Source organism: Psammomys obesus, unplaced genomic scaffold (genome assembly GCF_907164565.1).
Source record: "Psammomys obesus unplaced genomic scaffold, mPsaObe1.curated_primary_1811, whole genome shotgun sequence".
Lineage (NCBI taxonomy): Eukaryota > Metazoa > Chordata > Mammalia > Rodentia > Muridae > Psammomys > Psammomys obesus.
The window spans coordinates 7,827,275-7,839,749 of record NW_026585987.1 but is presented as its reverse complement, the minus strand read 5'-3'; positions in this window follow the sequence as shown (position 1 = coordinate 7,839,749).

The following is a 12,475-nucleotide window of genomic DNA, read 5'->3' as shown; positions in this document are numbered from 1 at the left end:
GTGACACTCCCCCCTGGGGGGGGGGGGTACATGGTGACACAAGTATGTAGAAAGTGCCTTGATGGGAACAACAGATGAGACAAAGGACAGGATGGAAACCACCACAGAACAGGGTTGTCGGCTAAAATACAGGCAGGCTGTCCTGCTAAAGCTAAGTTCGGATAAACACACACGATTTCTTAGTATATGCATGTCTCCTACAATACCCGGGGCGCACGATATGTAAAACATACTCACACTAAGGACATGGGTTATTTACCTGGAATTCAAATTTAATTAGGTGTCCTGTAGTTTAATTTGCTGAATCTGGCAAGAGAAAGTAACATTGTAGTTAGACCTCGGATGTGGGCAGGACAGGGCAAAAAGTGAAGCAGAGGCTGGGCTGAGCTAGGTTATGGACATTTCAAGCAGAAAGGATGGTGTCACCCAAAATGACAGAAGGGTGGTGTGCGTGTTTGAGTCACGGTGGGTAGGAAGGTGGATCAGGTTAGACTGCCTGCCGCTAGGGATTGCTGCTGGACTGGTCAGGAAGCACAAGCCTTTTTGAAAACCTTAGAAATATTTTGATTTAAGAACATATTTTAAAGGTCGAGTTTATTTTTAGCATAATAATAAATATATGTGATCATGAATCCAACCTGTATTAAATTAACAACCATGACAAGACAGAAAAATATGTTTCTTTATATGAAGAAGAGGCTTACAAAGGTGGAAGTGCCCAGAGCCCACAAGACTCCCAATGGAACCAGGATGGGTTCTGGCCACATACATTCCCACCCGGGCTTCCTTTCTTTAGCGTTTCCCCCTTCTGGTTAATTTTGAAATCATCTCATTCTTGGCCAGGCTTCTTCCCATCCTCAAAGTTGGATTGTTTTCTCAAGAAAACAATTTGTTTTCTTTTGTTTATTTTGCATTTGTTTCCTACCTAGGAAAATACAAAGCTAAGGATAAGTTATTAATATCCAGGGTTTGTTAATGAAGGGTTTGTTTTGTTTTTCTTGCCTTGGTTTTTGTTACTGTTGTTTTTGAGAAAAGCCAGAATAAATGTTCTAGAACATACTGGCTACTGAGGGGACAGAAACAAGGAGGCAGGTCAAAGGGACCAGGTACATGGACGGGGGGGGGGGGGGCAGGAAGCTGAGAGAGGAGGTTTGCCTCCGGGATAGCAGAGCGCCATGGAGTTATATAATGCTAGAAAGGGGGCAGTTCTTGAATGTGCAGAGTAAGTTCTCTAAACTTGAGAAATGCCTTAGAGTAATATGTGTGAGGAACTTTAGTCCAGTCCCTGCTTTATTTCAGACTCTTCTTCACTCAAATAATTGTTGAACATCTAACACCCACAAAGAAAAGATACAGAGCTGTAAAGACAAAGCTCTCCAGGAACTACCAATGAAGAAGCATCATGAAAACATTGGGGAAGGGCTGGGGAGATGGTTCAGTGGTTAAGAGCACTGGGTGCTCTTCCCGAGGACCTGAGTTCAACTCCCAGCACCCACATGGCAGCTTACAACTGTCTGTAACTCCAGTTGTAGGGGACTTGGCATCCTCACACTGATGAATTCAGGCAAAACAACACTGCACATTACATTTTTTTTTTTAAAGAAGAGGATTAATCATTTAAAAAAATAGAAAAGAAAGCATTGGGGGACAAACAAAGGGTCACAGAAGTATGAGGGAAGGGTGACTGGTCTTCTGAGTCAGGTGGAGTGGTAAAAGCAATCAGGGATGGCTTCCCGGAGGTGACCGCCTAGATGACTACGAATAGGTATATAGAAATGTTCCAGAAGGGAGCTGGCCAGAACGACTGAAGAGTAGAGCCATGAATTCTATAAACACTGCTGGGTGGGTATGGGCATGATATTAGTCTTCACCTTTCCGGGGCAGGACAGGATGCAAGCAGTATCCTCACAGGCAGGATGGTGAGGCAGGGCATAGGGCTGCACTCTGCCAGGCTCCAGGTCACTGGCCATCCTTGGGAGAGGATTGCTTCCGTACCTCTACCTTCCTAGCTGTGATGGTTTGAATAAGAATGCTCCCCTTGGGCCATTCAAACTATACGAATATTTGAATGCTTAGTTATCAAGGAGTGGCACTCTTTGAAAAGCATTAAGAGGTGTGGCCTTGTTTGAGGAAATGTGTCACTGGGGGATGGGCTTTGAGGTCTCAAAAGCACACACCAGGCCCAGCATCTCTCTCTGCCTGAAGATCAGGATGTAGCTCTCAGCTACTGCTCCAGCACCATGCGTGCCGCCGTGACTTATATGGACTAAGACCTGAAAGCCAGCCCCAATTAGATGCTTTTCTTCCCTTTAAAAAAAAATTATTAATTACAGTTATTCACTTTGTATCCCAACTGTAGCCCCCTCCTCTGTCCCTCCCAATCCCACTCTCTTTCCCTCCTCTCCACTCATGCCCCTCCCCCAGTCCACTGATAGGGGAGGTCCTCCTCCCCTTCCATCTGACGCTATCCTATCAAGTCTCATCAGGACTGGCTGCATTCTCTTCCTCTGTGGCCTGGTAAAGCTGTTTCCTCTTGAGGGGGAGGTGATCAAAGAGCCAGCCATTGAGTTCATGTCAGAGACAGCCCCTGTTCCCCTTCCTAGGAAACCCAATTGGAAACTGAGCTACCATGGGCTACATCTGTGCAGGGGTTCTAGGTTATCTCCATGAATGGTCCTTGGTTGGAGTATCAGTCTCAGAAAAGATCCCTGTGCCCAGATTTTTTTTCTCTCTCTCCTAGTGGAGTTCCTGCCCCCTCCAGGTCTTTCTATCGCCCCCTTCTTTCATAAGATTCCCTGTGCTCTGCCCAAAGTTTGGGTATGAGTCTCAGCCTCAAGATTCTTTAAAATAAATAAATAAATGTTGCCTTCACAGCAATAGAACCTTTTCCTGGCTTACCCATCCAAGGCCTTGTCTGTGAGACTTTCATTCATTTGCATATTCTCTTCAGTTAGGAGACTGCTGGGGTTCCCAGACCAGCCTTGTCTAAGCTGAGCCCTTGAGCTGTTGAAGGCCTCCACAGAGGCTGGGCTTCTTTTATACTAACAGTAGAGAAATGCTCTCATGTCAGTCTTCTCTCAAGAAGAAACATCTCTATTACAATAGTAAACAAGGTTGTATAGAGGCCGTGGGAGAGAGATCCATTTAATCTCATTCAACCTCAGCATTCACAACCCAATTTGATCAAGGAGTTTGTCTTCTAATAGAGGTGTTCTGATGGTTGTGACATAGGAAATACTCTTCTAGAATCCAAAGAATGCCTCTCATGGAAGAACTGCAGACATCAAATGGCAGATCGTTTCTGCATAAACCAACCATCATGTTGAGCAAAAAAAAAAGTATGGGAAGAAGTGTCATGAGCATTTCATTGTCTTATGAGTCCCCCCAAGAACCTCTTTCCCTCTGAGCTAGCAACAGTCAAGAGGGAGGCTATTGTGTCCATGTTAAGTGACTGTGAGGAAGCCAGAAACTTTGCCAGTCCATAACTGACATGGTGGTGCAACTGAGAAATAAACCATGGTTATCGTAAGCCTCAGAAATCTGGAGGTTGTTTGTTACTTTGCTGTACCAGCTACACACTTACGATGACGAGGCACCAGAGGACCACAAAGGGAAGCAAAACGCCCAAGCGAAGGTAGGAAGAATAGTTAGTCCAAGGAGTCAAGGTGATAGAGAAGTAGTGAGAAATAAAGTTTACTATGTAGCCAAGGCTCTGTAGAGTCTGTAGACTGCAGGGTCATCTGAGCCACAGGAGGGGTTTAAGATTCGATCTTGAGTCTGATAGGAAGAGGGCTTTAAGAAAGTGGGACACCCCAGAAGACCCAATAGTCTACAGCTACTGGAGCGTGTGAGGGGACTGCTCAGCAGATCCAAAACTGTAGGATTTCCATGACACAGGGCAACAACAGGTTATCAGATAGGAGTCCTGGTGAGGATTCAATATTGATGGAGTATCAGAAGCCAGAGGCCTCAAACCAGACTAACGGCTCATTGCAATGAACATTCGCAAGTAGAGCTGTGTGGACAAGAGGGTATACTGTGTGACACATTGCAACTTCCATGGGGAGATTTTATTTTTCTTTTGAGGGAGGAGGTTGCAAGGGTGGAGGTCAGATATGGAAGGACTGGGAGTGCATGATGGGGAATTCACAAAGAATCAATAAAAAGTTAAAAAAAAAAAAAGGTAAAGTGGGACATATCTAAAGAATTGCTCTAGCTGCTTTGTTGACGTCAGATTGTAGAGAAGACAGAAGCGGCAGCAAGAAGTCTCAGACCACTGCGAGAGTCCATGCCAGTGGTGATAATGACTGGACCAGAGCTTAACAATGCTGCTGCTGACAGGCTTCCTCAAGGACTGGGTGTGAGGAAAGCCAGGGCGAGAGGAGCTGAGGAGTGACCTAAGTTGCATGAGTCTGGCACCACTGCAGCAACGCTTTCGATGCGGGTGAGGTCTGGTGTCTCATCTTGGACCCCCTGTGTTGGGAAGGCGAGAAGACTTCCCTCCTAGCATTCTAGCTCCAGGTAAAGCCGGAGCCAGTTCAAGGCAAGGATCTGAGGGAGCCTGCCAGGCCAGAGCTCTGGAATGCCATTAAAATCATGCATGCCAGGCAGGTTGACTAGGGTTCTGGGATGAATCTACCACTGCTCCCTCTGACAATGTTTAGCATGAAATAAAAAGTATGGCTTTCAAACATTACCACACCAAAGAGTCTTGAGCAAATATGGCCAAAGCCTGTCTGCAGAATGATCTCAGTGGCTGGATCCCAATCACATCTAGACTTATTTTTACTACCTGGTCTTTCCAAGCCCTACATTATGCTTCAACTGGACAACTGATTGCCTCCCAGCAGTCATATTCTCCTGCCAATAAGAGCATCCAACCCATCAGAGCCCCACACTCTATTCAAAGTAATATTTTCTTTGGCTGGGTGCTGTTGTTGTTTTGGGCCCCAACTCTTCCCTTTTAACCTCAACTCTGTCTTCTTTTCCTTATGAGTGTTCCACAGAGGTTCAGAACACACACTCAGCTTTTGGCCCTTTGTCTCCGAGGCACCATTGTCCAAGTCACTTCTTCTAGGAAGAATGTTCCTCTTTTTTTTCAATGCTCCAACCCCTCCATGATCCCATCTTCACTGGGATCCTATGGTCCTTGCTCTTTGTGTGTGCAGGTTGGTGATCTGATGACTGGACAAATTATTTCTTGACACATATAGATAAAATGCACACTGGTCTCGTGTTCTCTGCTAAGTCCAGGGCCAGCTCTGTAGGGTCCTAATCACATACCTCATGTGTTGTATGTGCTCAAAAATCACCCACATTTGTCAAGACGTTGGTTAAAGTGACATAAACATAGCACAATGTGTTTAAACAATAAAAGAATGAATGAGCTCAGACAACTGAAGAATCCTGGGGTTGATCCAGCTTCAGAAAAAGTGATCACATGATGCCACGGGGCATGGCCCCTCGTGGTGCTCGCTCCCCCATCTCACCATTTTATCCAAGTGAGCTTCATTCTCCAACTGTCTTTCCCCACATGGGAACAAAGATGAATGGTGGGAGCTACAGTTAGAGTCTGTATGTCTTCAGTGGAAAGAGTGAACTTCCCTTTCGATAATTCCAGCAAGAATCTCGGGGGAGATGCTCACTGACCAACTAGCGCCAAGCCCTACTCTCTTGACCACTTGCTAAGATGTAAGGCATGGGTTTTCCTGTTCTGGTCTTGGGCATGCGTCTATTTCCGGTGTATGGAGGTGGGTTTACGCTGACTAAATCACATGGACCAAGAACATGAAATGGGCTATGTGGTGGTCGAGATGAAAAAGTGTTCCCCATGGGCTCATGTATTTAAATACTAGGTCCCAAGCCGGTGGCGCTGTTTGGGAAAGTTATGAAGCGTTTAGAACGTGGAGACTTGCTGGAGGAAGTATGTCTCTGGGGGAGAGCCTTGAGTTTCTGTGGCCTGGCCCCTCGTCCTGTTTTTCTTCTCTCTTCCTCCTTTGTGTCTTGGTCTGCTTCCTATTGCTGTGATTAAGACCCTGACCAAAAGCAACTTGAGGAAGAAAGAGTTTCTTTGTCTTTCTCTTTTATGTCACAGTCCTCCCTTGGGAGAAGTCAAGGTAGGAATCAAGGCAAAAACTTCAAGGCAGGAACTAAAGCAGAGGCCATCCCATATCAACCATTGATTAAGAAAATGCCCCTGAAGACTTGCCTATAGGCCACTCTGCCCAAGGCATTTTCTCAACTGAACTTCCTCCTTCCCAGATGGCCCTGGCTAGTGTCAAGTTAACAAAAAACTCACCAGCACATTACATATGGATGACTGTGACCACCCAGCTTCCTGCTCCTGCTGCCATGTCTGTCTGTTGCTGTGTCTTCCTGCTGTGATGAATCTGAGCCCCCTAGAACTATAAACCAAAGTAATCCTTTCGCCTCTGAGTTGCTCTTTGTTATAGTACTTTATCACAGCAGCAAAAGAGTAACTAATACAGACGAGGAGAGCACGCCATAGGTAAAGTGCTTACTCTACAAGCCTGTGGACCTGAGTTGGAATCCCCCAGCACCGGTGGAAAAGGGCAAGTGTTGTATCGTACACCTGCATTCCTAACACTGGGGGACAGTGACAGGAGAACCCTGGAGCTCAGGGCCTAGCTAGTCTTGGCAACTCAATGAACTTCCAAATTCAGAAAAGGACCCATTCTGAAAAAGTGATGTGACAGGATAGGAAGACAGCTAACGTTGTACACACCTGTGCACGCTGCACACACGAGACAAAGGAGGCGAGACTCTGTGAAGAAGGTTGGACTGCTATGACCTGAAGATGGGGTGATAGATACCAAGCATTCAAGAACAACAGACTTCCACAACAGAGTCGAGTTTGGGTGATGGCCTGTTCCAGTAAAACAAGTTAACACTTCTTTTTTTCCCATATCAGTTTTGACAACCATCTGCTCAAAGAAAGTAATGTGCTCATCTTGGCTGACTGCTTTGGCCTTAAGATTGAGTTTACATAACAATTCAATCAGAATCAGCAGGGAGCAGGGCAGATGGGTAGGGCACATTTGAGATAAGTATGAACATTTGCCCCTTACTTATTTTGTAGGAAGGAAAATGAGGCAGAGGAGAAGGGTAGGAAAGTGGAAGAGGAGAAGAAGGAAGAAGAGGAGGAGGAGAGATCCGTGAATGATGGATGGAGGAATGGATGAGAGAGATACAAGAATGCAAAATAATTTACTTATTTGCTCCTGGCATTTATCATACTAAAATTCTGTCTTAATGGACCCAGTTATAAAGACAGTTCAAACTAGTTTCAATTAGCAGAAAACTCTATTTACCCATCTCATGTATATTTGTGAACACACACATGGTACATGCCACAGTAATAACTTTCACAAGCAGGTCCATTATTGGTCGTTCCATAGGGTAAAACATCACAGCACGCACTGTTTTATTCAAGTGGTCATAGCTAAGGTTGCCAGAAGTCCGGTCTGTTGACATCGTGCTTCCTAATGCAGTGCTTTACCGAGACGGATACATCAGTTCTGGACTGTTTTGCCAAACAACGTGAAACTTCATTTGATTTTGAAGACACATCAGAAAAACTCAAATTGGGAAGCAGTCTGCGATATAACTAGCCCGTTTTTAAGAAATGTTCCAAGTTGGAGGGGACATGGCAGCTAAATCAGCATGGTGTCTTGGATTGGATCCTGTAACAAAGAAAGAACACTTTTAAATCCTTGCACTGCCCTATCGCTATACCGTAAGCCAAGGTAGCTGATAAACGGCAGGGTTTGTCCCCACAGTTAATGCAGGCTTGGCAGTCTCAGATGAAGGCTCTGTCGGAGCTGATGTCTAGTGAGGGTCTGTTCGCTGGCCTGCAGAACAGAATGGTGTCTCCTCAGTGTGTCCTCCGATAGTGGCAACAGCAAGGATCTCTGGACCACCAGCTCTTGGAAACTCAGTTGTCCCACAGCTTGGAACCCTTCTCCTAGGAGCAGCAAAGGGACCCAGCCAAGCGGAGGCTTCCTGACCATGGTCGCACCACACTAATGCTTTGGTCAGGCCTATTTGGACTGTGAGATCTGGCAAGCGGAGCTCTTGAATTTCCTGCAGAAATGTGTCATGAGTTCTTCATCACTGATAACCTGAACATCCCCATTATCCAGGAGAAGAATTAGCAAGCCTCCCATCACAACAACAAGATCTGCACAAAGAGCTGGGAAGAAGGGAAGCGGTGACTCTTCAACCTGTCCTAGAGCTGGTCACTCCTCTAAGGGACAGATGGAGCTCTATGCCCTGGGTTCCCCATTTCTCACCTCCATTGAGAAGTATTTGCATTTTCTGTCAGTGTCTGGAAGACAAGAGCCTTCCTGGTGCCAGATCAGAAGATATCCCTCAAAGGACTAAACCCAGCAAAATCCTGTTTTTTCAGCACGTGATTCCTTCTAGTCTTTAGGAGCAGGATGTAGATGGCTCTTTGAAAGTAGAAACTGCTTCCAGTGGCCACCATAGACCTACCACACACATATTTTTAGGCTAAATGAATGACTCATCATCTTTTTAGCCAACTCAGTCTCACTATTGGAAAAAACATAACCCTAATAGAGTCCAACCTAACTTTAAGTCAAAACTTTAGCTCTTCACACCTCCCTAAAATTTTTCATCTTATTGTTTTTTTTTTCTTTTTAGTTGATGTAAAACACACCACAATATAAACGTAACCATTAAAGTGTGCAATTCAGTGTCATTTAGTTGTACAACCACCAACTACTTTCTAGTTACAAAATATTCTTATTACCTCAGGAAAACAGTTTTATCCATTCAGTGATTATTCCTCAGTCCCCTTTTTCTTATCCTGTGATTTGCCTGTCCTGGATATTTCAATAGAAAATGAGTGCTTCTTTCACGGGGCCTATTTTGGAGGTTCGTTATTGCCGCAGTAGGCATCAGGGCTTTTTTTTCTTGTTTTGACAGATGAGTGACTGTGAAGGTTTGGCTGTGTCCCCAGAGTTACATGTTGGAAGCTCAATTCCCAGAGCAATGGTGCAGGAAGGAGTTGGGTCTCATGAGTTCTGCCCTCACAGATGGAGGAATGTACTATTACAGAAGTGGGTTAAAGACCACAGAGTGGGCTCCTGACGGTAGGATCCACCCCGCCCTTGACCCTGGGCTCTCTCACATGCTCACTCTCTGCCATGGGAAGACACAGCAGAAAAACCTTTGCCAGATGCTGGCATCTTACCATGGGAGTTCCAGGCTTCCATTTCTGTAGGAAATAGGTTTCTTTTCTTTATAAACTACCAAGTTTACGAGATTCAGTTATGGCAACTGAAAACACACTAACCCAGCCGAGGCTGCTGGTATCAGAGCCCCCAATTTCCAGACAAACAAACCTTTGGAAGGTTAAGTGACCAAGTAGCTAAAATGTGGGGTTCCCAAGCCTCCTGGCAGTTAAGCTGTCATTATTCCAGGTACATATCAAGCAACTTATCCTAAGGCTGTCATTACCTCACAGAAAACCCATGGCCTGACTTCACATGTTGTGAATGCCAGCACACCACAGCAAAAGCCATATAATGAGAAGGCACCAGAGAGAGAGAGTGACCTCATGAGCCAAATAGAGTCGCTATTCAAACGTGCACCATGAACTCCTTACATGATCACCTAATTATAGTCCCTGAGGAAGTGCCTTACAATAACATGCTGTGCAGAGGCCAGCAACTGCTTGTCAGGGGGCCAGGCTGTCCTTTCAACCCAACTTGATATTTGGAAGATAACGAGTAACCAGCTCAACGAGGTGCTGGCAATGGGGTTTTTTGCTGAGTAGGTCATCAATCTTTGATCTCTGGAAAAAGAAAAAAAAAAAAGTGGCCCTTCCAGCTCATTCACTGAACAGTCCTTTGCAGAGACTGGACAACAAGTTGATCAAAAGTACAGCTGATCTGCAGCTTTCTCTCCCTACGTCTCAGTGAAAGAGAGCCAAGAGGTCACAAAGTTCACACAAATATGTGTGTATATGGGATGCAACGGGTCATCCATAACCCACGGCTCCTCTGGATCACCTAGTTAGGCAAGACAGATATCAATTTCCTTCCAAATGTTCTCATTGTAGTGGCTGAATTGGTGGCTCAGCTCCCTCCCGCCCCCAACTCTAATGCCAGGTTTTGAAACTGAGTCTCTCCCAGCCCAGAGCCAGGCTTTCCCATGACACTATGCTGATTTACAGACCTTGAGTCCTAAGGTTCTCTACCAGCCCCAGGACACTGTCCCTCAGAGCACCACGGCCTCTCACACAGGGCTTGGATTGAGGTGGGGGCCTAAAACCTGCTCAACACAACGGACTGCCTGAGAAATCCAGCTGGAATTCAACAGTGTCTGGGATAAGTAGCAAATTTTAATGTTTTTAGAATGGGAGAGACTGAATCTGAGCGGTTACACCTGTGCCTGAGCTACTGTTTAACAAGAGCAACAGACTATTTCCAAGCTCTTCGGTAAGTTCAGTGGGTCAAATTGTACCAGCTGTGCTTGCTTCACTCTTCTCCCCCTGCATGATGCATTCTTTGTGGCTTTTCAGGCCCTCCAAGGTCTTGCTATGCTCTGGATGCTTAAAATCTGTTGAGTTTGGGCAATGTGGCGATGTTCTCAGTGCTGGTGCTGACTACTTGAAACTTTCTTCCTTCCCTTCATTGGTTAGTACTTACTGACGGTGTGTTTGTACCAATGAGGCTTTAGACACTGGACCCCTAAGACTGGAAGCTACCTTGGTCATGCCATCATGTATTATAGTTCACATTATTGCTGGAACCCTAGAGGCTCCAGCTAGAATTCTTTGTAATAAGAGCTATTCCCAAAGAAAAACCTCACCTGTGGGGGAAAGATAATGAAGGACCACTGCCTCTGCTTCAAGAAGCCAGGAATATTCCAGAAGAGCCTGCCTCCTCAGTTCCACTGATGAGGAAGAGCCAAAGTTAACCCTCTCTCCAGTGGGTGAGACATGGGTTCATCCTGGTGAGAGGGAGGAGAGCACTGTGCAGCCATGGAAATTGCCCCTGAGGAGCCCCACTTCGACTTAGTCACATTTAGTTCCCCTTAGATAAACACAGGGGAGGTAGAGCTGGCTTCCCACAGCCCATGGAGTCTGGCCAGGCCAGGCCTCTTCTCCTCGCCTCACCCGACTCTCAAGCAGTGGATCACTTTCTTTCACCCTATCCTTAGCTCCTGCCACCTAGAAATTTTTCTTCAGATGGGAGGACTGGCAATCAGCCCCCCTGTCTTGTGTAATCAAATATCTCGCCCTGAAGACATGCTCAGTCTCCCTGGCCTCCGCTCAGCCCTCCCAGGTTGCAGCCAGCCGCCAGCCCAGCGCCCACTAGCTTCTGGGGAGAACGGAACAAGCCTTTCCCTAGGCACAGAACTTCTTGGAGGAGAAACAGCAGGTGCCTCCAGGGTTGCCTCTTGGGTCACACACACACTGATGAACTGTTGGTGCAGAAAGGCAACAGGGCTGGGGTTTGCAGGGCCAAGTAGATTTCATGGAGTTATTATTAATTATCACCGTTATTATTTTAGCTGCACGGCTACTACCTGACTCTGACTACAAAGAATTTGAATGTGTCTCTTGTGGCATTCCATGGGGGGGTGGGGGAGATCACATTATTTTAATGGCTTGGAGCTGCAAAAATAAAAAATAATTTCCTGTTTCCCTTAGGCTATAAATTTTTACATAATCCTCTCTAGACTGACCATATTCATAACCATGCTATAGAGAAGTCCAGATTTTTGAAAACAAAAGTTTTTATAAGCAAAGCGTCAGGGTGGAACCAACATGAACCCCAAAGTAGTTTGAGCTTGAGCCCAACCCTTGCTCATGGGCCTCCCCATATCATTGCTCCATGAATGGTCTAGTCCTCATGGTCATACACACAGATCTATTCCCTAAAAGCAAAGGTGATTGCCAAATTTTTAACCACCATTTTGAAGGTACGGACTAACCAGGCTGTGGTGGCTTGTGCCTGTCACCCCGGTACTCAGAGGTTTGTCACAAGTTTGAGGCCAGATTGGACTGCACAGAGAGTGCCAGAGTGGCCAGGACCACATTTTTGAGACCCTGGCTGGAAAAGTGAGGGTAGCCAGGGGAGGCGTAAAGAAATCATAAATTGGATATTAGACTTAGCACTGCAGTGGGGACCTGGGGCCCCTGCACTTCCAGATGGCGTCTTATTAAGTCCAGATTGTGGAGAAATAGATGAAGAGGTGCCTTTGAAGAATGGCCTGCAGTGTGTCGGCCACCTGGGAGCTCTGAAAGCTGCTTACCAATCAGAGCAGAAATATCTCACCAACCTCACAGCTTCCACGCTGGGGGCAGTTCCATGTCCACTAACATCATCTCTGCCCAAAGGGACCAGGGAAGAACAGAAATGAGGGGACGGCCATGACTCTGCTCCTGCCTGCTGCTGCTAAGGACTTGCTCTCCCACAAG